The following is a 27,266-nucleotide window of genomic DNA, read 5'->3' as shown; positions in this document are numbered from 1 at the left end:
AAAGGATGAAAATTTAAGAGCAAGAAAAGAATGGAAGTATTGGCAGATTTAAAAGTAACTGATGAAGAAGGAGGAAATCAGATACAAGAGGCTGAGGAAGTAGATGGATGCTGCCAGAGACATTTGAACTAAATGTTGAGAAAATTGGAGGAGAACAGAAGTGGATAGAATGTATTGTACAGTCATTAAATATTTTCTCTTTGTGATATATTGATCACCAGTGTCATGTGATTTCATACTGCAGTTGTGATGGTTGTCATACTATACTGAATCTCTTTGACCTTCCATGTGAATTTCACTTGATCATATGGATAAAAGTCTTTCAGGTTGCTTCACTACTATATTACAAAGTGTCGGACCATGCACTATTGTTATCCAACGTATTAACTATGGAATAAGGGTTACTGTCCTATTGGTAACTTTTCATTGATTTATGTTAATGATATACAGTATTGTTCTCCTAACTGTACAAAAATATTGTATGCAGATGACACATCAATAGTGTGTAAACACAAAGACTATGAGAGTTTGGAGGTACTCTGCAACAGCGTAACTAATGAAATAGTCAAGTATTTTAATGAAAGCCATCTAAATGTAAGTGCTTCAAAGACTGCAATGATGGAATTTAACACAAGGAAACAAATAGAATTTGACATGAAATTATCCACAGGAAATGACATTGTAAAAAAGGAAAAATTGACAAAGTTCTTGGGAATTACAATCCAGGACAGCCTCAAATGGGACATGCATATTGATTCCTTAGCATGTAAGCTGTCGAAGAATGTGTTTGCTATAAATATGATTCGCAAATATTGTAAGGACGTGTGTACTAAAAACTGCTTATCATGCCCTATTCTCATCAAACTTAAACTATACTGTAGAAATATGGGGTGCAACAACTCAAGCCAACCTAAGTACATTATTAATACTACAGAAAAAAGTTATCAGAATTATTTGTGGTGCCAAACCTCGAGAAACATGTCGGAATCTGTTCCCAAAATTAGGTGTGCTTACCATTATAGGTGTATACATATTGAAAGTTATATTGCTTGTGAAAACAATAAATCCAAATTTCAACTGTGACTTGCACCAGTACAATACAAGGCAAAAGTTCAGACACCATGTAAATAGCCACAGAACAGCTTTATCTGAAAAAAATGGACTTCATGCTGGGCTGAAGCTAGCCAATGTCCTACCAAAAAGTCTCATAACCCTTCCTATTGACAAATTAAAAGATCAGCTAAAACGAATTCTAATTGAAAACACTTTTTATTCCCTAGACAAGTATTATATCTCTATGAAAAGTGCTTCATAAGTACGTCAAGCTCATAGTTTTAAGTAACCTATAACTAATATAATGTTTATAAAAACAATATTTGTAATATTGTGATTGTATACTACCAAATGTAAAATCCATCAAAATGTAAAATTTATTAATACAAACAAATCTTTAGTTTGTAATTTATAAACTGACGTATTCAGAAGAATAATCTGTATGATGTCCTGAAACTGTATTATTTCTAGGGATTGTATATGAGTATTCGATGTTCAATAAATATTATTATTATTATTATTATTATTATTATTCATTAAGATTATTAAAATGCTAAAACAGACTGCTATGAACTGATTGCTGGCTGGAGTGGCCGAGCGGTTCTAGGCGCATCAGTCCGGAACCGCGCAATCACTACAGTCGCAGGTTCAAATCCTGCCTCAGGGTGTGTGATGTCCTTAGGTTAGTTAGGTTTAAGTAGTTCTAAGTTCTAGGGGACTGATGACCTCAGATTTTAAGTCCCATAGTGCTCAGAGCCAACCATATGAACTGCTTGCATATATAGCATTTAACATCCACCTTGAAAGATACCACTTACTATTCTCTGGATAAATTATCACTCTGTGTTGACTCTGTCCTTAGAATTATATATTATTTAATAAATAAAGCTTAGGAAAACCAATCAGTCTTTGGGACTTCAGATCTAGATGTAAGGGAAAGATTAGAAAACACAAAAATTACAAGCAGTGATGGTGGTATTCATCAATAAAGCACAATATGCCTGAATAAGAAAACACATTACTATGAAAACCACTTGAAGAAATTGTTGCATTTTCAAGTGACACGTGGTAATCGTTCTTTAAGTATTTAGGTTACTGCTATACATATTTCTGTTGTTGGCTAAAAAATGGCACCCAAAATTTCACAAAGATTATGTCGTAAATAGTGGCCAACTTTGCAACACTATCACAAACAAATCAAGCCTGTTAATTCAATTCTAGTGCCCCAATACATCTGTTCTTTCCATTCTTATTTATTTACTTTTGCTGTGTCAGTGATCATTGACTGACTAAATGTTTGAACTACTCAACAAGATCTGTTCATATTTATAGAAAAGCTTTCACATTATTCTAGTGTAATGTGAGGTTACAGTTAAAAGTTACACTTCTCAAAATTTGGTGTTGCTACAACAGGCATGTAAGTAGCCATTCGTATAGCAAATCATCCCACACATTCATTCACAAATATATGCCTCCAGTTCCAAACATAACAGTTTAATTACTTCCACATCATTAGAGACATTCCAAAAGGGGAATATAATAATACTATAAAATTATAACACAGAATTTCCTGGTAGGAGATGAAATAACAGTGCTCCTTATTTTTTATGTATTTTATTTAGGCATCAGTCTTCTGACCAGTTTGCCCACCATTAGTTCCTCTCTTAAGTTGTTCGCGTCATCTCAGATTAGTGCTAGCACCATATGCCCTCATTTATTTGTTAGATGTATTCCCATCTCTGTCTCCCCCTACAGTTTTTACACTCCACAGCTCCCTCTAATACCATGGAAGATATTCCCTGATGTCTTAATACATGCCCTATAATCCTGTCCCATCACCTTGTTAGTGTTTCTCTTGTGATCCCCTCTTTGCCAGTTCTGCAGAGAACCCCTTCCTTCGTTATCTTATCAGTTCACCTAACTTTCAACATGTTTCTATAGCACATCTCAAATGCTTGAATTCTCTTCTTATCCAGTTTTCCCCCAGTCCATGATTCATTACCATACAATTCAGAGCTCTAATCACAATTTCTCAGAAATTTCCTCTTCAGTTTGATACTAGTTGAATTCTTTTGGCCAAGAATTCTCTCTTTACATGTGATAGTCTACTTCTAAAGCCCACTTTTCTTTGTCTATTGTGTGCTACTTTACTTCCAATGTAGAAGAATACCTGAACTTATTCTGGTCACCAGTTTTAATGCTAAGTTTATCACTAATATCATTTCTTCTACTCTTCATTACTTCTGTCTTTCTTCAATTTACTCTCAATCCATATTATGTACTCATTAGACTACAATGGAACCTTGCATAGTGAGCCTAATTCATTCCAGAATCTTACACATAGTGCAAAACACTTGTTACGTGAAACAATTTATCCCGTATAAATTAATGTAAAATATGATAATGCATTCAATGCAAGAAAAGGACTAAAAGTGGTATCTTATTCATGCCAGTTATTCAAAGAAAATTATACATACAGTATTATGTATGTTATTATTCATGATACATAACTAACTCTTCTGTACTAGGAAGTTATCTATACTCATTTGTTTCTGCTGACACTTCAACTCTTGGCAAAAATGCAACACAGCATAATCATCAGATGAATTCATAGTGCACATAGCCACTGCTTCATTAGGTTGATGATTTTTAATGTACAATGCAACCAATTCCCATGCTTTCAGGGTATCTCATATTGAGGCAGAAGATTGCTGCTTTGCTGTTACTGCCTCCTCCTCCTCTGAAGAACTCCTCTCCACAATTTCCTGCTGCAAAACACACTGAAACTCCATAAGCTCTTTGGTGGTCATTTCTTGGCTGTGATCTTCTTCAAGCTCATTGATATCATCATTGTCTACTTCTAGTTCCATGCTCTTGGCCAAATATTCAATCTCATTGACTACAGGCTCTGCAGGTACTGACTCAAATACCTCAGAGTCACATTCGAGAATGCACTCCAGCCAAAGCTTCTCCCAAGCAGAAGTGAGAGTTCTCTTGGTAACCACTTCCCATGCCTTTTTCATCATCTTGATGCAGGCAGCAATGATGAAGTGATATTTCCAAAACTCTCTGTGAGATCGGTAGTTTCAGTCAACTCAAAGCAATGCTTGAAGAGTGCTTTAGTGTAGAGATTCTTAATAATCTGCTGGTCCATAGTCTGGAGAGAGTGGTGTTGGGAGGCAAAAATTGAACCTTGATGAAGTGAAATTCTTCAAGGAGGTGGTCTGGTAAGCCTGGAGAATGGGCAGGTGCATTTTCTATTACGAGCAAGACATGGAGTGGCAGATTCATCTCAAGCAAATATTTTTTTCTCCAGAAGACCAAACACCTCAGTGATCCAAACACAAAAAAGATCATGTGTCATCCAGGCTTTGTTGTTGGATCTCCATATCACATTTAACCTACTCTTCTGGATTTTACACTTCTTGAAGGCTCATGTAGTTTCTGAATGGTAAACAAGCAATGGTTTAATTTTCAAATCACTGCTTTCACTGGCACAGAACAGCAGTGTGAGACAAACTTTTGTTGGCTTGTGACTAGGCAATGCATTCTCCTCTTCTGTTATAAAGGTACATTTTGGTGTCTTTTTCCAGAATGGACCTGTCTCATTACAATTAAAAGCCTGTTGCAGCAGATAACGCTCAGAATCGATGAGCATCTGGAAGTTGCTGATGAAGTTCTCTGCTGCCTGTATGTTGAAGTTGTCTGCTTCCCTGTGCCTTGCTATGCTGTGGATGCTGGTGCATCTCTTAAACGTCTTGAATCACCCACAGCTTCCCTTAAACACTTCTTCAGCCACAGATGATCTTGGTGTCTTCCTAACATGATCAGCAAAAACCATTCTTGCTTTCTCATAAATGATGTTCTCATTAATAGTGTCACCTTGCAATTGCTTTTCATTTATCCATATAAGAAACAACCTTTCGAAATTATCCAGAATACAAAACCATTGTTTAGAGACTCTTGTCACTACCTTTGAAGTATCTGTCTCCTTAATCTTGTCCTTGTTCTTGAGGATAGCGCAAATAGTTGATGTAGATCAATTGCATGTACATGCTAAATCAGCAACACTCACACCATGTTTCCAGTGATTTTAAGTTTCACTTATAAGGTCATTTTCTTTCTCTTATGGCTGTTTCCTTATGGTTTTATCTCCAGGGACATTTCTAGAAAGGTTATTAAAATTTGTACACAAAAAAAACCACTGTGTGGACACAAATTTAGAAAAACATGTAATCACAAGCTGCTCTAAGATGATATTAGCAAAAGTGCTAAACCAAGATTGCAGCATGTACTAAAGACATTGTCATATGCCCCTGCTCACAATGAAATATGTTCTTATTGATGAAGCTTTCTCTTGCCACGTATGAATGGTTGGTGATGTCACTCTAAATCGTCATCACTCGTCATGGGAAACATCACTCAAGCAAGACATTTTTTTACCATTTCTTTTGCTTGTTATGCAAATTGCATGTCATGGGAGGTGCTCCTCAAGCAAGGTTCCACTGTATTCATTCCATGCAATAGGTCCTTTAATTCTTCTTCACTTTAACTGAGGATAGCAATATCATAAACAAGAAACTCATATCCAATAAGACAGAAATTAAGGCTGCATGTAAGATTGTTTGGGCAAGACACAGTATCAGGGGTGGGCCTAAAATGATAATTGGATCCTTCTATTGCCCACCAGAGTTGTCTCCTGATGTAACCCAAAACTTTAGAGAAAACCTTAGTTTACTTGTACGTAAGCTGTCCAACCACACTGCAATCATCGGTGGAGACTTTAATTTTGTTAGTGGCAGGTGTAATAAGACATCCTGTGGAATTTCACTAAATGCCCTCTCTAAAAGCTATGTAGAGCAGATAGTTAGAAACCACACTTATGATGAGGATATATTCGATCTAAAGGCGACAAATATACCTGGCCTATTTGAGGATGCCCACACCAAAACTGATGTATCAGCGACAATGACACAGTTGTGGCAGCAATGATTACCAAAGTACAAAGAACAACTAAAACAAGCAGAAAGATCTATATTTTCAAGAAAGTAAATAAAAATTTGGTAGTGTTGTATCTCAATGAGGAACATCGAACTTTCAGCACAGGTCAGGAGAATGTAGAGGAACTATGTCTCAAGTTTAAAAGAATAGTTGACCATGCATAGGACAGATATATACCTGGTAGAACACTTCATAATGGGAGGAAACCTCGATGGTTTTAAGTCATGATAAGGAAACTTCTAAAGAAACAGAGATTACTGCATAATAGGTGTAAAACCAAGCGTAGGGCTGTAGATAGAGAGATGCTGAATGAAACACATTTAGCTATTAGCTGCCCACTATCCTTCCCACCCCTCCTACCGTGGGATTCTGCTGTCCACCGAACCTATGCAATATACTCGTCCATACTTACACAACCCCTGCTCCCAATCCCTTACCTCACGGCTCATACCCCTGTAATAGACCTAGATGCAAGACCTGTCCCATACATCCTCCTACCACCACCTATTCCAGTCCAGTCACTAACATCACCTGTCCCATCAAAGGCAGGGCTACCTGTGAAACCAGTCATGTGATTTACAAGCTAAGCTGCAATCTCTGTGCTGCATTCTATGTAGGCATGACAACCAACAAGCCGTCTGTCTGCATGAACATCCACTGACAAATTGTGGCCAAGAAACAAGTGGACCACCCTGTTGCTGAACATGCTGCCAAACATGATATCCCTCATCTTAATGACTGCTTCACAGCCTGTGCTGTATGGATCCTTCCCGCCAATACCAGCTTTTTGGAATTGCGCAGGTGGGAACTTTCCCTGCAATACATCCTATGTTTCCATAACCCTCCTGGCCTCAACCTTCGTTAGTCACTGTCCTCACCCATCCATCCCCCTCCCTGTTCCCATTCCAGCACTACGCAGCTGTCATTTCACCGCCACACCCAGTCTTTTATTTTCTCTCCTTTCCGCTACTTACCCCCTCCCCCCTCCGCACCTTTCCTGCCCTCCATCTAAACTGCAATACTTGACTGTCCACCACTCTCACCATACTATCCCTCCCCCTCCCTGCCCCAGCCTCCTCCTTACCCCCACCCAGTCGCCACTCCCATCATGCACTGGTACTGCTGTTCGCAGTGTGGTCTCAGCTGTCTCAGACTGCAGATTTTTTGTGTGTGTGTGTGTGTGTGTGTGTGTGTGTGTGTGTGTGTGTGTGTGTGTGTGTGTGTGTCCTGATGACAAAGGCCTTAATGGCCGAAAGCTTTAATTGTGTGAATCTTTTTATTGCGCCTATCGCGACTCAGCATCTCCGCTATGTGGTGAGTAGCAACTTTCCTTCTCTGGTATTGTTACATACCATCCTGGATTTTCCATTGTTTGATTAGCTATTAAGAGAGCAGTTCATGACGCCTTCATTAACTACCACAGCAATATATTGTCAAGTGATCTTTCACAGAACCCAAAGAAATTCTGGTTGTATGTAAAGGCTGATAGTGGCACCAAACGTAGTGTCCAGTCCTCATGAATGAGACAGGACCTGAAATTGAGGTTAGCAAAGCAAAAGCTGAATTGCTTAACTCCATTTTCAAATGTTTCTTTACAAAGGAAACCCCAGGAGAACTGCCCCATGATGAATGAAAGACGAATGAAATACATATTAGTGTCAGCAGTGCTGAGAAACAACTGAAGTCATTAAAACTGAACAAAGCTCCAGCACCCAATAGAATCCTTATCAGGTTCTATACTGAATTTGTGCCTGGGTTACCCTCTCTTCTAACAATAACCTATTGTAGATTTCTTGAACAAAAAACTATGCCCAGTTCTTGGGAAAAAAAGACAGAGGTCATCCCTGGCTACAAGTGATCCACAAAACTACCATCCAGTATCCTTGACATCAATTTGTTGTAGAATCCTAGAACATATTCTGAGCTCAAACATAATGAGGCATCTTGAATAGAATGACCTCCTCAACACCAATCAACATGAATTTGGAAAACATTGATCATGTGAAGCCCAACTCAAACTTTTCTCACATGACATACAGAAAGATTTGGATCAAGGCAGTCAGGTAGATGTAGTATTTCTTGAGTTTCGAAATATACCAGATCTACACTTACTGTCAAAAATTTGACCATATGGGGTATCAACTGCAATTTGCGACTGGATTGAGGACTTTTTGGTGGGGAGGATGCAGCATGTTATCTTGGATGGATAGTCATTGTCAGATGTAGAAGTAACTTTAGGTGTGCCCAAGGTAAGTGTGTTGAAACCCTTGCTGTTCATGTTGTGTACCAATGGCGCTGCAGACAGTGTTAATAGTAACCTCAGACTTTTTGCAGATGATGCAGTTATTTATGATGAAGTACTGTCTGAGAGAAGCTGCATAAATATTGAGTCAGATCTTGATAAAGTTTCAACTTGGTGCACAGATTGGCAAGTTGCTACAGATGTTCAGAAATGTAAAATTGTGCACTTCACAAAATGGAAAAACATAGTATCCTATGACTGTAAATATCAGTGATTCAATATTGGAATCAGCCAACTGATATAAATACCTGGATGTAACATTTTTTAGGGATATGAAATGGAATGATCACATAGGCTCAGTTGTTGGTAAAGTGGCTGGTTGACTTTGGTGTATTGATAGAATACTGTGGAAGTGCAATCAGTCTACAAAGGAGATTGCTGACAAATCACTAATGTGACCTGTTCTAGAATATTGCTGAAGTGTGTGGGACATGTATTATATAGAATTAACAGGGGACATTGGATATATACAGAGAAGGACAGCACAAATTGTCACAAGTTTGTTTAATCCTTGGCATAATGTCACAGAGATACTGAAGGAACTGAACTGGAGGACTCTTGAAGATAGACGTAAACTATCCCAAAAAAGTCTTTTAACAAAGTTTCAAGAATCAGCTTTAAACGATGATGCTAGGAATATACTACAATCACCTATGTATCGCTCACAAAGGGATCAAGGATAAGATTACGATAATTACTATATGCACAGAGGTATTCAAACATTCGTTCTTCCCACACTCCATATGTGAATGAACCCTAATTAGTGGTGCAATGAGAGCTACTCTCTGCCATGCACCTCGTGGTGGTTTGCAGAGTATAGAAATAGATGTAGATGTAGCAGATCAGGTTGACTTTGTACCCTTATTTAACGTGCTTATATCAGTAGCAAAATTACAGTTGCAGATCATTGGAAGGTCTTTTATGTGAGTTAAGAACAAGAGTGAGCCCAGTACTGATCCTCGTGGGACACTATGGGTTATGTTCTCCCATTTTAATCCTTTTTTATACTTATGACAAAGCCTGTCAATGAAACAATTAGTTTCCAGTTATGAAAATAAGACTCTGTTTATACAAGATGGGTGTCATTAATCTTTCAACACTTAAGTGTACCAGGTACAATTTTATGATCCATACAAAGACCTTTGCAGGTTTACAAAATATACTAGTAGGGTAATTTTTCTTGTTTAGCTTACGATTTCCCAGTTTTGGAATCAGGTGCTTAGTATTCAAAATTACTGCTGTATTCAAAGAAATAACATTATGTAAAACGAATTAACTGAGGAAGATGAGAGTACAATAGAAAAATATACCCAGTACAATTTTCATTGCTTGAGTTTCATTGTAATTTTTCATGCTCCTTGTAATCCATTATTAAGTATGATTATCTGGTTGTTGGTATTTTAAAACAATAATTTCCTTCAAACACATTTTTGACAAAAGACATCTTGTTATTCCTGAAAATTGAACATTGTACTTATGATTCAATGACCATTCTCCAATTACATCTGCTCTCCACAAGCTGTCACATATAGCTATCTCTCTCCATAAACTCTCTCCAAAATCTAACTTAAAAAATGAAACATTTTTCAAAATTTTTTTAAAATGAAGACATAGATAGTAGACAATAACTGAATGTTTAACAACAAAATTAATCTACAAAATGCATTGACTATTATTACAATTCAGATTTATCTTTTAGAAAAACAGTTAATTAATGTGTTTCCTTTTCCAAGAAAAATTTTAGTTTTTATTTGTAGACTTTGATTTCATACTTTTCGCAATTGTAATTTTTTTAATTAAATATTTGATGTACAGAAAATTACTTTATTCAGTTTATGAGTTTTTGGATAAAATGATATGAAAAATTTCAATTGGATTGAAATCTGTATGACTACAACACTAACTTGGATAGACAGAACCAACCACAAATGAACCGACCTATGCTCTATGTCACAAAAACACAAACTGGATTGACTGATACAACTGTTAACATTACAAGCTCTGCCAGAATTTCATTTGCGAGGTCTTTTACTGCTTTCTCTGTGGAGAATCTCTAACAAAACCCAAACTGAGAGGAATTTAACAGGTTCTGCTGAGATAAATGAGTCAACATTGTATCGTAGGCTACCTTCTCAAAAACTCCTGAAAAGAGATGGAAGGAGTGAAATAAGTCTGTAATAATAATAATAATTATTATTATTTCTCTTTCCTGTCTCAGACGTTATGTCTGGTTAAAAATGGAAAGTGACGCGGACCTTGATCAAGCGTGACTTCCTTTTAACTGTATGGTATATGTTACATTGCATTTAGGAACTTTCGGGTAATTGAACATGTATCAATAATTACAGATTTCTGTAGTTGTATATATACGTTTGGATGTAGCTGTATTGCGTTGATGTACAGGTGGATATTGTGTGGTATGACTCCTGTACTTGATAGTATAATTGGTATGATGTCAACTTTATCCTGATGCCACATGTCTTTGACTTCCTCAGCCAGTTGGATGTATTTAATTTGTATTCATCATTCTCCAGTACATTTTGTGGTGCATACTTGTATGTGGGAACATGTTGTTTTATTAGCTTATGTTGTATGGCAAGTTGTTGATGTGTTATTTTTGCTACATTGTTGTGTCTTCTGGGGTATTCTGTATTTGCTAGTATTGTACATCCGCTTGTGATGTGATCTACTGTTTCTATTTGTTGTTTGCAAAGTCTGCATTTATCTGTTGTGGTATTGGGATCTTTAATAATATGCTTGCTGTAATATCTGGTGTTTATTGTTTGATCCTGTATTGCAATCATGAATCCTTCCGTCTCACTGTATATATTGCCTTTTCTTAGCCATGTGTTGGATGCATCTTGATCGATGTGTGGCTGTGTTAGATGATACGGGTGCTTGCCATGTAGTGTTTTCTTTTTCCAATTTACTTTCTTCATATCTGTTGATGTTATGTGATCTAAATGGTTGTAGAGGTGGTTATGAAATTGCAATGGTGTAGCCGATGTATTTATATGAGTGATTGCTTTGTGTATTTTGCTAGTTTCTGCTTGTTCTAGAAAGAATTTTCTTAAATTGTCTACCTGTTCATAATGTAGGTTTTTTATGTGAATAAATCCTCTTCCTCCTTCCTTTCTGCTTAATGTGAATCTTTCTGTTGCTGAATGTATGTGATGTATTCTATATTTGTGGCATTGTGATCGTGTAAGTGTATTGAGTGCTTCTAGGTCTGTGTTACTCCATTTCACTACTCCAAATGAGTAGGTCAATATTGGTATAGCATAGGTATTTATATCTTCTGTCTTGTTTCTTGCTGTCAATTCTGTTTTCAGTATTTTTGTTAGTCTTTGTCTATATTTTTCTTTTTGTTCTTCTTTAATATTTGTATTATCTATTCCTATTTTTTGTCTGTATCCAAGATATTTATAGGCATCTGTTTTTTCCATTGCTTCTATGCAGTCGCTGTGGTTATCCAATGTGTAATCTTCTTGTTTAGTGTGTTTTCCCTTGACTATGCTATTTTTCTTACATTTGTCTGTTCCATAAGCCATATTTATATCATTGCTGAATACTTCTGTTATCTTTAGTAATTGGTTGAGTTGTTGATTTGTTGCTGCCAGTAGTTTTAGATCATCCATGTATAGCAAATGTGTGATTTTGTGTGGGTATGTTCCAGTAATATTGTATCCATAATTTGTATTATTTAGCATGTTGGATAGTGGGTTCAGAGCAAGGCAGAACCAGAAAGGACTTAATAAGCCTCCTTGGTATATTCCACGCTTAATCTGTATTGGCTGTGATGTGATATTATTTGGATTTGTTTTGATATTAAGTGTGGTTTTCAAATTTTTCATTACTATGTTTAGGAACTGTATCAATTTAGGATCTACTTTGTATATTTCCAATATTTGTAGTAACCATGAGTGGGGTACACTATCAAAAGCTTTTTGGTAATCAATGTATGTGTAGTGTAGCGACCTTTGTTTAGTTTTAGCTTGATATGTCACCTCTGCATCTATTATCAGTTGCTCTTTACATCCTCGTGCTCCTTTGCAACAGCCTTTTTGTTCTTCATTTATAATTTTGTTCTGTGTTGTATGTGTCATTAATTTCTGTGGAATTACTGAAGTTAATATTTTGTATATTGTTGGTAGGCATGTTATGGGGTGATACTTAGCTGGGTTTGCTGTGTCTGCTTGATCTTTAGGTTTCAGATAAGTTATTCCATGTGTAAGTGTATCAGGGAATGTGTATGGGTCTGCAATGTAACTGTTAAATAATTTAGTTAGTTGTGAATGTGTTGAGGTGAACTTCTTTAGCCAGAAATTTGCTATTTTATCTTTTCCAGGGGCTTTCCAATTGTGCGTAGAATTAATTGCTTGGGTGACTTCATGTTGCAAAATTATCACTTCAGGCATTTGTGGTATCAACTTGTATGTGTCTGTTTCTGCTTGTATCCACCATGCATGCCTGTTATGTTGTACCGGGTTTGATCATATGTTGCTCCAAAAGTGTTCCATGTGTGTTATGTTTGGTGGATTGTCTATAATGTGTGTGTTATCTATTGTCTGGTAAAATTTCTTTTGGATTGTGTTGAAAGTTTGGTTTTGTTTCCTTCTATTTTCACTTTTTTGTACCTTCTAAGTCGTTTGGCCAATGCCTGTAATTTCTGCTTCTTTTCATCTAATTGCTCTATCGCTTCTTATTGTGAGATTTTACCTAATCTTTTTCATTTTTTGTCTGATATTTCATTTCTTATAAATTGTGTTACCCGTTCAATGTCTTTTCTCAGTTTTTCTATTCTGATCTGAAGCCTGTGTTGCCATGCTGGTTTTGTGGGTTTCTTCTGTTTGTTGGTTGGTTCTGATCTCTGCCAAGTGTGTATATTTAGTGTAGTGAGTGCTCCTATATAAACCAGTAGTTGTAACTCTTCCATAGTTGTGTTTTCATTTATTATGTTGTGTATGATTGTGTTGATAGTTGTTATTGTTGTTTCGACTTGTCGGTTATTTGGCGGTCTATGCAAGAAAGGTCTAATATCTGTATTTGTGTCTTTGTATTCTATATATGTCAGCTGAAATTTTTCTTCTATATCTAACATGTGTGTCACTTCGCGTTCTATTTGTGCCTGTTCTGGTGGCTGTCTTAAGATTTTGTTTTCCTCTGATTGTTTAATTGATGTGTGTTGTTCTTGGTTTGTTTGCTCTGGGATGTTTGAGTCCATTACTGTATTTTCTTCTTCTTCTGATTGCACATTATTTTGTTCCAGTATTTGTTGTACTTGTTGTTTGATGTGTTCTAATTCTGACTGGAGTATCCTGTTATTTTTTATTATCACACGGATCTGATCAGCTAGTCGTTGTTCTGTTAAAAATTTTAATTCTGGGTATCTGGTAATAAGTGTTGTGTATACTTGTGATCTGTATCCAGTTGTGTTGGTTCCTAGGTTTGTTGCTTGGTAATAACAGAACATGAGGTGTCGGTTAACTTCATCTGACCATCTCATCCTCTGTCTTTGTTTCCCTTCTAGGGTGGTTGCAGGAAGCATATCCTGCAAAACACCTCTATTTGGATTTAAATCATTTTCCAGTTAGCTAGCAGTGTCGTTACCATTGTGGACGGGCATAGGGTTCAAGCGTTGTCCCCGACCATGACGGCGCTTGTCCGAGGCTTCTTTAGTTCTGTCCTGAACCAACTAATCACACTAAAAGGGTTGATAGCCCTATTAGTGGTTTGTTCTTTTCGTCGCCTTTTGTGACTGGCAGAACATACCGGAGGCCTATTCTTTTCCTGGACCCCCACGGGGTATAATTATTATTTTATTATTATTATTATTATTGTTATTCAGATTCAAATAATCAAATACAATCCCTAGAAATAACACAGTTTCAGGACATCATACAGATTATTCTTCTGAATACATTAGTTTGTAATCTTATCCTCCATCAAATCACCAGGTGATTTTCACTCTTTCCATAAGTGACTTGTTTCATAAGCTTAGAGAGGAGTTTACGGTTGATTCTTGAGGCTGAAATTTTTGACATTGTAGGATGCAAATAACATGATAGTGTTTAGGCAAGCCTGCTCCAAATTTCTCTTTTCTTTTCTTTTTTAATATGTCACATTCTTCTGTATCACACCACCTTTACAATTTCTACTTCTATATCACCACAAATCACATCATTATTGCCATACATAAAAACACGTACAATCATATCAGTGGCATGCCCACTACTACCTCATTCTGCAGTACTAACAATATTCCAAAGAGTTTCCAAATTTTGTTGGCAAATAAATCTTCACCAATTTATATCATTATTTTATAAATAAATCCAGAAGTAAATTTAATAAATATTGTCAGATTGTACAATTAATAATAGAAATTTTAAGTGTGCCAAATTGTTGTAATTTCAAATGTTCCAAAAGAAAAGCAATTTTAACTGTACATACAGAGTTAATAGATATCAAGTGTAACAAAGTAATTACTTTTTATACATTTTAGCTTGAAATATACCACATCACATACAAAATCATATGAAATTCTTTTAGTTAAACAGACGAGATAATATCAACCTATACAAGATCTGAAAATATTTTTTGCATCGATTACTTCGTTTCAATAAAGGTAATTTTAGAGGAGGATGTCCTTTTACAAGTTTGCAAACTGAAAACTAAAGATTCGAGTGTAACAATAAATTTTACATTTTAATGCATTTCAGATTTGTTAAATTATAAATAACAGTGTTAGAAATATTTGTATCATCATTAGCTCATTTATGAATTACTTAAAACTACGTGCTTAACACACTTACAAAGCGCTTTTCATAATGATAAAGTACTCATGTAGCGAGTAAAATGGATTTTCAACTAAAATTCATTTTAACTGGGCTTTTAATATGCTAGTAGCAAGGGCTATGAGAGTTTTTCGGAGGTCATTGGCTGGCTGCAGCCCAACATGAAGTGAATTTTTTCGTATAAATCTGTTCTGTGGCTATTTACATGGTATCTGAATTTTTGTATTGTATCATGCAGGTGTAGATCAGAGTTGAAGTTTGGATCTATTATTTTCCAAGTAATATCACTTTCAATGTGTTTACACCTATAATGGTAAGCACACCTAATTTTGGAAACAGGTTACAACATGATTCTCTAGGTTTGGCACCACAGATAATTCTGATGTGATTTAACAGTTTCTCATGACATATTTGTTGACTGAACAGTCCACAGGTGTACTGCCAATTCATAGTGTCCAACAAACACAATATTTTGGTGATCAGAAATGTCACCATCATGAGCAAACCTGTCCAATTGCCAAAATATGATGTGTTTAGTTTGGTTTATGTTGTTTCACACCGTATTTCTACTGCATAGTTTAAATTTGACAAGAGTAATGAATGATAAACAGTTTTTAGTATGCACATATCCTTGCAATACTTACTCATCATATTTATGGCGCATATGTTTTTCAACAGCTTTCAGGCTGAGGTATCTGCATGCATGTCCCATTTGAGCTTGTCCTGGACTGTGATTCCCAAGAATTTTGTCCATTTTTCCCTTTTTACAGTGTCACTTCCTATGGAAAATTTCATACCAAATTGTAGTTGTTTCCAGGTGTTAAATTCCATTATTACAGACCTTGAAGCACTTACATTTAGATGGCTTTTATTGAAATTCTTGACTATTTTGTTGATTACACTATTGCACACCACCTCCAGACTGTCAGAGGCTTTGTGTTTGCACATAACTTACGCATCATCTGCAGACAATATTTTTTTAGAGTTAGGAGAACAGTACAGTACACTGAGGTGACCGAAGTCATGGGATAGCGATATGCACATATACAGATGGCGGTAGTGTGAAGTATACAAGGTATAAGAGGGCAGTGCATTGGCAGAGCTGTCATTTATACTCAAGTGTCTCATGTGAAAATGTTTCCAATGTGATTATGGATGCACAACAGAAATTAACAGACTTTGAATGCAGAATGGTAATTGGAGCTAGATGCATGGAACATTCCACTCCAGAAATTGCTAGGGAATTCAATATTCTGAGATCCACAATGGCAAGAGTGTGCCAAGAATACCAAATTTCGTGCATTACATCTCACCATGAACAATGCAGTGGCCAATGTCCTTCACTTAATGACAGGCAGCTGGGGCGTTTGTGTACATTTGTCAGTGCTAAGAGACAAGTGACACTGTACAAAATAACCACAGAAATCAATGTGGGACATATTATGAACATATCCGTCTGGACAGTATGGTGAAATTTGGTGTTAATGGGCTATGGCAGCAGATGACCAACGCGAGTGCCTTTGCTAATAGCATGACATCACCTGCATTGCCTCCCATGGGCTCATGACCTTATTAGTTGGACCCTAGACAACTGTAAAATCATGGCCCATCAGGTGAGTCCTGATTTCAGTTGGTAAGAGCTGATGTTAGGGTTCAAGTGTGGTGCACCCCCATGAAGCTGTGGACCAAGGTTGTCAAAAAGGCAGTGTGCAAGATGATGCTGGCTCCATAAAAGTTTGAGCTGTATTTACATATAATGGACTGGATCCTCTGGTCCAACTGAACTGATTGTTGATTGGAATTGGTTAATTTCAGCAACCATTCAACAATGGTATTTCTATGGATGACTGTGTGCCATGTCACCAGGTCACAATTATTCACAGTTAGTTTGGAGAACATTCTGGACAGTTCGAGTGAATGATTTGGCTATCCAGATCACCCGACATGAATTCTCTTGAACATTTATGGGACATAATCAATAGGTCATTTTGTGTAAAAAAAATCCTGCACCAGCAGGAGGCAGCAGGGCTTCTTGCTTCTGGAGGGGCTTCCAAACTGAGAAAGTCTTCGCCATGAGTGAAAGAGTGGGTCAAAAATGAGTACAAACAGCCAAACTTGCAAATATGAAAGGAGCATATAAGAGGAAGGGGGAGGGGGAGGGGGAGAGGTAGGTGTAGGGGCTTCCAAACTGAGAAAGTCTTCGCCATGAGTGAAAGAGTGGGTCAAAAATGAGTACAAACAGCCAAGCTTGCAAATATGAAAGGAGCATATAAGAGGAAGGGGGAGGGGGAGAGGTAGGTGTAGGTGAGGAGGAAGGCAGAGCGGGAAGAGAGAGAGGAACAGAGCTGTACAAATAAGGGGGCATGGTGGTGGGGGTAAGTCCATAAATGGTCCACAGGTAAGTTGGCGTACTATGGTACCATGTGAGTATCCATTGGCGGTACCACAGATTTATTTAGAGATTTTGACTCAAAAGTGAAATAATTGTGGGTCAAGACATGGTTGACTACGAGGACTAGGGAAGAACTGATGGTTTTCATATCAGGAGCACATTGCAGAAGATAGTGTTCCCTGGCCACAAGGCCATGGGCATGGGGGATGTTGGTGTATAAGGATCTTACATCCTCAGTGACAAACAAGGAATCTGGTGGTAGTGGGACAGGAACTGTGGAAAGGTGGTGATGGAAGTGAACAGTATCTTGAATGTAGAATGGGAGATTGCAGATAATAGTTTGGAGGTGGTCACCAATAAAGGTAGAGGTCTGTTCCCCAGGATGTGGCATTGTACCCAGTCATAATGGGACAAGCAATAGGGAGACCTGTGGGGTTGAGTGTGTGGAGTTAGCTGAGTAGATGATGGGTGGGAATGCAGGGGGTTGCTGGTGTGAGTATGGAGAAAGATTCAGGTGTTGTCAGGTTTTGAAATGGAGTGTTGGGCGTCAAAGTGGACTTCTCAGATGGTACTATGGTTGTAAGGTTTGTATGCAGCAGTGTTGGAAACGTGGCGGAGACTCTCAACCGCATCACCACTATGACTCATGATCACTGTGGTCAAGCCTTTGTCTGCAGGAAGGATGATAAGGTCTGGACTGGTTTTCAGGTTATGGATAGCTTTATGTTCCATAGTCATTATGTTGCACTCACTCAGGAGGAATTTAGGAAAGGAAGGTAAGGACATGTTAGAAGAGAGATATTTCTGATAGGTTGCAGCAGGGGCGTGCCAAAGAAATGTTTCCACTGTAGAAAATACATAAAGAAAATAAGGTCTTTTATAAATCCATTGTGGGTGAACTTAGATTTATGGTTAAAGATGAGCCATTTAGAAAGTACAGAGACTTCTGCAGGGCTCAGAGTTTTGGCAGAAAGATTGAGAACAATGTTACAGGGTGGGTGTTCAGGACCAGTATGTTTCATGGAAGGGAAGGAAGTTATTGGAGATGTGGAAGGTAGGATAAGCCGACAAGGCATCATTGGAGAGCAGGGTGGGGTTGATTCTTTCTTTCTTTCTCTACAGCCTGACACACTATTTTAAATGGTAAGTTAATGTTAAGCCCATTAGGTGGAATATCATGCACTAGACAATATTTCAGAAAGAGGACGTGTGACAGCAGTTTTGCCAGGGGAGAGGAGAGTTTTAGAATTGGCACAGATATAATGATTAGGAATTCATGATTGGATAGTGGAGAGATGAAAGGAGACTGAAAAATAGTTGAAAAAATTGAAAATAAGAAGGTGGAAACCTATGGTCATAGTGTTAAGACTGGAAGAAGTGTAAGGTTATATATAAAGAGCTGCATAGCAAGTTAGAAGAAAGGTCATAAGAAGTAGTAGGCAGAAGGCACACACTTAAATAAATTTGTTTGACTGCAAATTGACATGTATGGTAGTAAAGAACACATGCTATCATACAATGAGATTGTAAATAAACATGCATGATTGCCTAAGTCAAGTTGACACCACTAGCTAGCTGTGGGGAATATGTTAAAAACAGCACTGGAAATAAATTTTCAAAAAGGTGCCTTCACCAGCAGGGAGCTATTAGAATGGCACTTATTAGGGTGATGGGCCATTACAACAACAGATATTTAAATTGAGCAAGTGAGGACAGCTGGTGCATGTTTTGAAGGCAGGTACAGTAGAAGAGAAGAAAGTGTAGACATACAAATCAATAAAAGAATGAACAAATGAGTAGTGGATAAGTAAAAAATGACAGCAACAAAGGTGAAAGGAAAAGGAATGGAAGGGAGCCAAATCAGCAGTGTATAACAACAATGGAAATTCTAACTTTAATCAGTCTCATAATGAGAAGTTACACTGCTGTTTTTTTTATAACATCACCTGCTTTATTGATTCAGATGCACGCCTGTGAACTTGATCACATAAGAAATTAAAAATCTAACAAGAACAAAATTGTCCCTAAATTCTTCCCTGTTGGCATAAATTACAATGAATCAACTGTTTTGTATCAAGTTTTCTTTGTCTGTCTGATATAACATTCCAAACTGCACTGAAATTTCTTTTGCTATTCACATTTGACGATGGAACACAAAACATTCTTCGGTTAAATTTGATAGTTTGGGATAGAGACTACAGTTACACTTTCATCTCTCAAGAAGGTCTTCATCATCACAACTATTCATTCAGCTTAAATACAAGTCAACTTTGTTGGTAGGTTGAATCTTATGTGGCCCACAGTCTAATCACTCAGAAAAGAGAGACTTCATTGCTTTGGCTGCTTAGTGTGGCTGTCATTCTCTCAATTGTCATAAATAAATATTTATAGATGTAATAGAAATAGAATAAAATATTGCCACATTATAATTTTGTTCTAGCTTATCAGAAACTGATATTCATTTATACATTTGACACACAGTATTTAATGTGCCATCTCTACCAGAAACAGACATCTTTTCCAATAATCGGAAGGGTGGCCACAGAATTATTAATATTCTGTGCAACGTCAGAATTTCAACTTTCCCATCTGTGATTCAGCACTTGTAGTACCCAGTTAATAGGTGATAATACAACCATTGTACTCTGCTGCCAAAATGTTGGTGACACTGAAACTGAGGTTTTGTAAATAAGTGCACAAGTAGTGCATCTACAGTAATTTAAATGTATGGGGTACAAATATAGAACTGTTGTTGGGGTCTTCAGTCCAGAGACTGGTTTGATGCAGCTCTCCATGCTACTCTATCCTGTGAAAGCTTCTTCATCTCCAAGTAACTACTGCAACCTACATCATTCTGAATCTACTTAGTGTATTCATCACTTGGTCTCCCTCTACGATTTTTTTCTCTCCACGCTGCCCTCCAATACTAAATTGGTGATCCCTTGATGCCTCAGAACATGCCCTGCCAACTAATCCATTCTTCTAGTCAAGCTGTGCTACAAATTCCTCTTCTCCCCAATTCTGTTCAGTACCTCATCATTAGTTACATGATCTACCCATCTAATCTTCAGCATTCTTCTGTAGCACCACATTTCAAAAGCTTCTAGTCTCTTCTTGTGTAAACTATTTATCATCCATGTTTCACTTCCATACATGACTACACTCCATACAAATACTTTCAGAAAAGCCTTCCTGACACTTAAATCTATACTCGATGTTAACAAATTGCCACTCTACATTTTATATCTTCTCTACTGTGACAGTCATTTTGATTCCCAAATAGCAAAACTCCTTTACTACTTTAAGTGTCACATTTCCTAATCTAATTCCCTCAGCATCACCTGATTTAATTTGACTACATTCCAGTATCCTCATTTTGCTTTTGTTGATCTTCATCTTATACTGCCCATGCCGTTCAACAGCTCTCCCAGGTCCTTTGCTGTCTCCGACAGAATTACAATGTCATCAGCAAACCTCAAAATTTTTATTTCTTCTCCATGGATTTTAATTCCTACTCCATATTTTTCTTTTGTTCCCTTTACTGCTTCTCAATATACAGATTGAATAACATTGGAGTTAGGCCACAACCCTGTCTCACTCCCTTCCCAACCACTGCTTCCCTTTCATGCCCCCTCGACTCTTATAACTGCCATCTGGTTTCTGTACAAATTATAAATAACCTTTCGCTCCCTGTATTTTACCCCTGCCACCTTCAAAATTTAAAAGAGAGTATTCCCGTCAACATGGTAAAAAGCTTTCTCTAAGTCTACAAATGCTAAAAACTTAGGTTTGTCTTTCCTTAATCTGTCTTCTAAGATAAACTCTAGGGTCAGTATTGCCTCACATGTTCCAGCATTTCTAAGGAACCAAATTGACCTTCCCCAAGGTTGGCTTCTACTGGTTTTTCCATTCATCTGTAAAGAATTCGTGTTAGTATTTTCCAGCTGTGAAATTATTAAACTTATAGTTTGGTAATTTTCACACCTGTCAACACTTGCTTTCTTTGGGATTGGAATTTCTTCTTGAAGTCTGAGGGTATTTCACCCGTCTCATAAATCTTGCTCACCAGATGGTACAGTTTTGTCAGGGCTGGCTCTATCAAGGCTATCAGTAGTTCTATGGAATGTTGTCTACTCCTGAGGCCTTGTTTCGACTTTGGTCTTTCAGTGCTCTGTCAAATACTCCATGCAGTATCATATCTCCCATTTCATCAGATCTATGTCCTCTTCCATTTCCATATATTGTCCTCAAGTACATTGCTGTTGTATGGACTCTCTATATACTCCTTCCACCTTCCTGCTTTCCCTTCTTTGCTTAGGACTGGTTTTCCATCTGAGTTCTTGATATTCATACAGGTGGTTTTCTTTTCTCCGAAGGTCTCTTTAATTTTCCTGTAGGCAGTATCTATCTTACCCCTAGTGATATATGCCTCTACATCCTTACATTTGTCCTCTAGCCATCCCTGCTTAGCCATTTTGCACTCCTTGTCAATCTAATTTTTGAGATGTTTGTATTTCTTTTTGCCTGCTTCATTTACTGCATTTTTAAATTTTCTCCTTTCATCAATTAAATTCAATTTCTCTTCTGTTACCCAAGGATTTCTACTAGCCCTCGTCTTTTTACCTATTTGATCCTCTGCTGCCTTCACTATTTCCTCTCTCAAAGCTACCCATTCTTTTTCTACTGTATTTATTTTCCCCGTTCTTGTCAATCATTCCCTAATGCTTTCTCTGAAACTCTCTACAACTGCTGGTTCTTTCAGTTTATCCAAGTCTCATCTCCCTAAATTCCTACCTTTTTGCAGTTTCTTTACTTTTAATCTACAGTTCATAACCAATAATAGATTGTGGTCAGAGTCCACATCTGCACCTGGAAATGTCTTAAAATTTTAAAACCTGGTTCCTAAACCTATATATTCTATCTGTAACTTTCCAGTGTCTCCAGGCCTCTTACACGTACACAACCTTCTTTCATGATTCTTAAACCAAGTGTTAGCTATGATTAAGTTATTCTCTGTGCAAAATTCTATCAGGCAGCTTCCTCTTTCATTCCTTACCCCCATTCCATATTCACCTACTACTTTTCCTTCTCTTCCTTTTCCTACTATTGAATTCCAGTCCCCCATGACTATTAAATTTTCATCTCCCTTCACTATCTGAGTAATTTCTTTTGTCTCATCATACATTTCTTCAGTCTCTTCATCATCTGCGGAGCTAGTTGGCATATAAACTTGTACTACTGTGGTAGGCGTGAGCTTCGTGTGAATCGTCACTACAGTAATGCATTCACTATGCTGTTTGTAAGAGCTTAACCTTGCTCCTATTTTTTTTATTCATTATTAAACCTACTCCTGCATTACCCCTATTGATTTTGTATTTATAGCCCTGTGTTCACCTGACCAGAAGTCTTGTTCCTCCTGCCACTGAACCTCACTAATTCCCACTATATCTAACTTTAACCTATCCATTTCCCTTTTTTATTTTCTAGCCTACCTATTCGATTAAGGGATCTGACATTCCACGCTCCGATCCATAGAATGTCAGTTTTGTTTGTCCTGATAATGACGTACTCTGAGTAGTCCCCACCTGGAGATCTGAATAGGGGTCTATTTTACCTCCAGAATATTTTACCCAAGAGGATGACCTCATTATTTAACCATACAGTAAAGCTGCATGCCCTCGGGAAAAATTATGGCTGTAGTTTCCCCTTGCTTTCATCCATTCACAGTGCCAGCACAGTAAGGCCATTTTGGTTAATGTTACATGGCCAGATCAATCAATCATCCAGACTGTTGTCCCTGCAACTACTGAAAAGGCCGCTTCCCCTCTTCAGAAACCACATGTTTGTCTCGCCTCCCAACAGATACCCCTCCATTGTGGTTGCACCTACAGTACGGCTATCTGTATTGTTGAGGCACGCAAGTCTCCACCAACAGTGAGGTCCATGTTTCATGGTGTGGAATATTGAACTATATGTTAAAAAACATAAATTAATTACAAACTACAGCTTGCATGCACTTTATCCTACATGTAAACATCACTACAGATATTCGGATTTGGGTTATGACATGTTCAATATGCCTGCCATCATTGATGATGATGTGGTGCAGACTAATAGTGAAATTCTGCACGATGCGCTGAAGTGTGGGAACATCGATACTGTCAATGATCTCCTGAGTGGCTGTTTTCAGCTCAGCAATGGTTTCGGTGTTATTGCTGGAAACATTGTCTTTAATATAGCAGCCAAAGACAGGCATATGTGTTCAGTTCCAGAGAATATTGTGGCCAATTGAGGCCAATGGCAGTTGCCTTTGTGTACCCCAGAGCCAGAATGCAGTCCCAAAGCACTCCTCCAGGACATCAAACACTCTCCTGCTTCAATGGAATATAGCTCCGTCTTGCATGAGCAACGTCTTGCCAAATCAGGGTGACTTTGTATAATGGGGATGAAATGATCTTCCAAGACCTCCACATACCATTCGGTAGTCACCGTGCCATCAAAGAAAATTGCACTGATTATTCCGTGAGTGGACATTGACCAACACACAGTCACCTGTGAAGGGTGAAGTGACTTCTTGATCATGTAGTGCAGGTTCTCAGTCCTCCAAATATGCCAATTTTGCTTATTGACAAACCCATCCAAATGAAAGTGGGCTTCATGATGCACAAGTGCATACTAATTCCCATCATTCCCCATGGCTAACCATGCAGTTTGAACATCCTAACGCAAACTGTTAGATGATGATTTTATTTCATATAGTTCAATAACTGTCATCCTGTATGTACCTCTGTATCTTCAGGCTATGTATTACAATGACTTTTCAGTTTTCACATGCACAACAAAACAAACTTAATTGTTGGAAACTTCTCACCTCCCAGGATTGCTATTACCTCTGTCAATGGCTCTAAAAATGTCATGACTTCTTTTGCAGTGTTGTCACAGCCAGTAGTTTCTCGGAAATGCCTCTCTCAAGAAGCAGTTTTGTGATTTTGTTGTACTGCCATACCACGTACTGTAGCATTCCAAAGAAACTCTTCCACTTACTCTCCATTTCTTGTTTCCAGCTTTTCTGCTTAGAACTCATGTTTTCTTTATGAAACAGACATTATCTAAAGCAGCATAAGTCATGAAATAAATCATTCCAAGCCCATTTATCACATAATCATCATCCAATGTGTGTTTCAGGACTGTGTTCAAAACATGTGTAGTGCATGCATAATACTGAAAGGATTGCAGCACCTTGCATGTATTAATGCCTTGGTAAGTGAAAAATGAAATCTTATTAAAATAATGGGATTAATCACCAACAATTTGAATAAAGTTCCCTCAATGTAGTTCCTAATAAATTTGACAGATTTATTTCCTTCTCAGAAAATACCACATATCACAGTGCCTTGTCTTGATAAGCAAAGTGCACAGCACTAGACAGGTAACACATTTTCTGATCTATCAGTCTGTGTATCTGCTGTACATCCATATGCATTCATGGCTATGGTCTAGATAATGCTGGGTATCATACTCACTTGTATTTCATTGGCTTGTCTTACAGTGTTTTGTGCTACCATCGTAGGATGAGCTGAAATGTTGCAAATGTCTACATGTCCCAACTCTGAAATGGCATTTACAAGCTCCTGACATAAAGTGAAAAATTCTACATCTAATGTTAATGTAAATGGACAGAGGTCTTTGGCCCACATTTCTGTGCACCTTTTTAATTACTTAGCTCTCAGTGAAACTGGTAATGCTTCAGAACTTACACTTTATCGTGTTCTAGAGACATGTACCTTCAGATGTATGGTGATGTGAACAGAGCACTTGCCACAGTACATGTAGTCGACATCCTTGTCAGTCAGTAATGAAAATCTCTCCCAAACATTATTACAACTACTGTCTTTTGCACTCAGGACATGTTATTTTGAATCAAGTTTCACTTTCACACAGTCCTCCATCTTCCATTTATGTGCCATGATCCTACAGCAGGCAGCTGAGCAGCTCTCAGGTAACTATAGTAGATGGCCGGTCAGTTCGAGCATGTGGCTGACCACAAGGGAATGACCCACAGGGTGCAGGATTGCAATAGGGAAGTACAAAGATATTCTGTAGGTTGGGTGTGCGGCAGGATCCAACTTTGAGTGAAGTGGGTAGTATTTTTGGTTGGACATTCCTCATCTCAGCACATGAAGAGAAGTAGTTAAAGCCCTGGTAAATGGTGTGGTTGAGCTTCTGAATGCTAGGAAGATACAGGCTGATCAGAGGAGAGCTGGTTGGTGGCTGGTTAATAGTTTTACTGGTGTCTAAAGTGGACATGGCATGGAAGATTGTTTTATGGATGAGCTGGAGAGGATACTGTCTGTCAATAAAGACTGCAGTACGTTTATTAGTATATTTCAACAACTCCTGCTTTCTATCACAGATGTGGCATCCATGGGTGGTGAGGCTGTAAGGAAGAGACTGTTTGACATGGAACAGGTGGTAGCTGACAAAGTGGAGGTACTGTTAGTGGTTGGTGTGCTTCATGTTAACAGACATATTTTAGGAGCCTTATGACAGATCAGTATTGACATCTAGAAAGATGGTTTGATGAGTTGAAAAGCATGAGGTGAAATGGATTTGGGGATAGGTGTTAATGGGAAGGAGAAAAGGTTGTCCTGGCTATGAATCCAGATCAAGAAAATGTCATTAGTGAATCTGAACCAAACAAGAGGTTTTACTTGTGGACAGAATAGGAAGGACTGCTCCAGATAGCCTATAACCAAGTTGACATAGGATGGTGCCATGTGAGTGCCCATGGCAGTGCCATGGATTTGTTTATAGATTTGGCCTTTGAAAGTGAAACAATTGTAGATCAGGATGTGGCTGGCCAGAAGGATTAGGAAAGAGGTCGTGGGTTTGGTATCAGGTGGACTTAGGGAAAGGTAGTGTTCCATGCCCACAAGGCCATGGGCATGGCCTTGCTGTACAAAGACATTACATTCATAGTGATCAACAAGGAGTCTTGTTTTGGGATAAAAGTAAGGCCCTTAGAAAATACTGGGACTACTGCAGAGGTCAGAGCTGACAACAATGCTACAGGTTGTGTGTTCAGGTACAGTGTGTTTCATGGATGGTGGAGGTGGAGATTTGGAAAACGGAGTAAATCAGCAAGCCTTTGTCAGGAAATTGTGAGAGGTTGACTGGGGGAGGCAGGGGGGAGGAAGGAGGGGTTGGAATGGAGTGGTAGGCTTCTTCTTGGCTATAGGTAATCCCATGTGGCATAAGACAGGAGTAGCTGAGACAGCTTCCTCAGATGGTGGTGAGACTGTTGTTCTCACTGTTGAAGGGCAAGAGTTTCCGTTGCAGTGATATCATTCACGAAGTTGTGATCACAGAGTATAAGGATTTTGGAAATGGAGTTAAGTATGGTTAGAGCTTGGATTGTTTATTATGAATGACCAAATTTGTGAGGGTGGAGTTAATTAGGTGGGTTACTATGTATGAGACAAGATTTCAAAAAGAGGATGTGAGAATCAAGCATTATAGAGGAGACGTTTTGTTATTGGTGGAATTGTTATTGATTATCAGTTATTGAGAGTAATTACCTGGGCAAATGGAGGTGGGGAGGAGGTAGGGAAGGATGCATGAAGTTGGGAGGGGGTAACAGGACACTGTGAGGCAGGTCTTTTGACAGATGGTTCAGTGGCTGCACAACAAGGAAAAAGGAATGAGAATGAGATTTTCACTCTGC

The 27,266-nt window shown here is 38.0% G+C and overlaps 1 protein-coding gene across 1 annotated transcript in view; it reads left to right on the top strand.

Moving 5' to 3' along the window:
- The window catches only part of LOC126259538 (leucine-rich repeat-containing protein 49), a 173,209-nt gene that overhangs the window by 93,742 nt on the left and 52,201 nt on the right, over positions 1–27,266 (top strand). The window lies entirely within an intron of this gene.

This window comes from Schistocerca nitens, chromosome 5 (genome assembly GCF_023898315.1).
Source record: "Schistocerca nitens isolate TAMUIC-IGC-003100 chromosome 5, iqSchNite1.1, whole genome shotgun sequence".
Lineage (NCBI taxonomy): Eukaryota > Metazoa > Arthropoda > Insecta > Orthoptera > Acrididae > Schistocerca > Schistocerca nitens.
The sequence above is the reverse complement of the archived record's forward strand: the minus strand, read 5'-3'. Positions and strand labels throughout refer to the sequence as shown.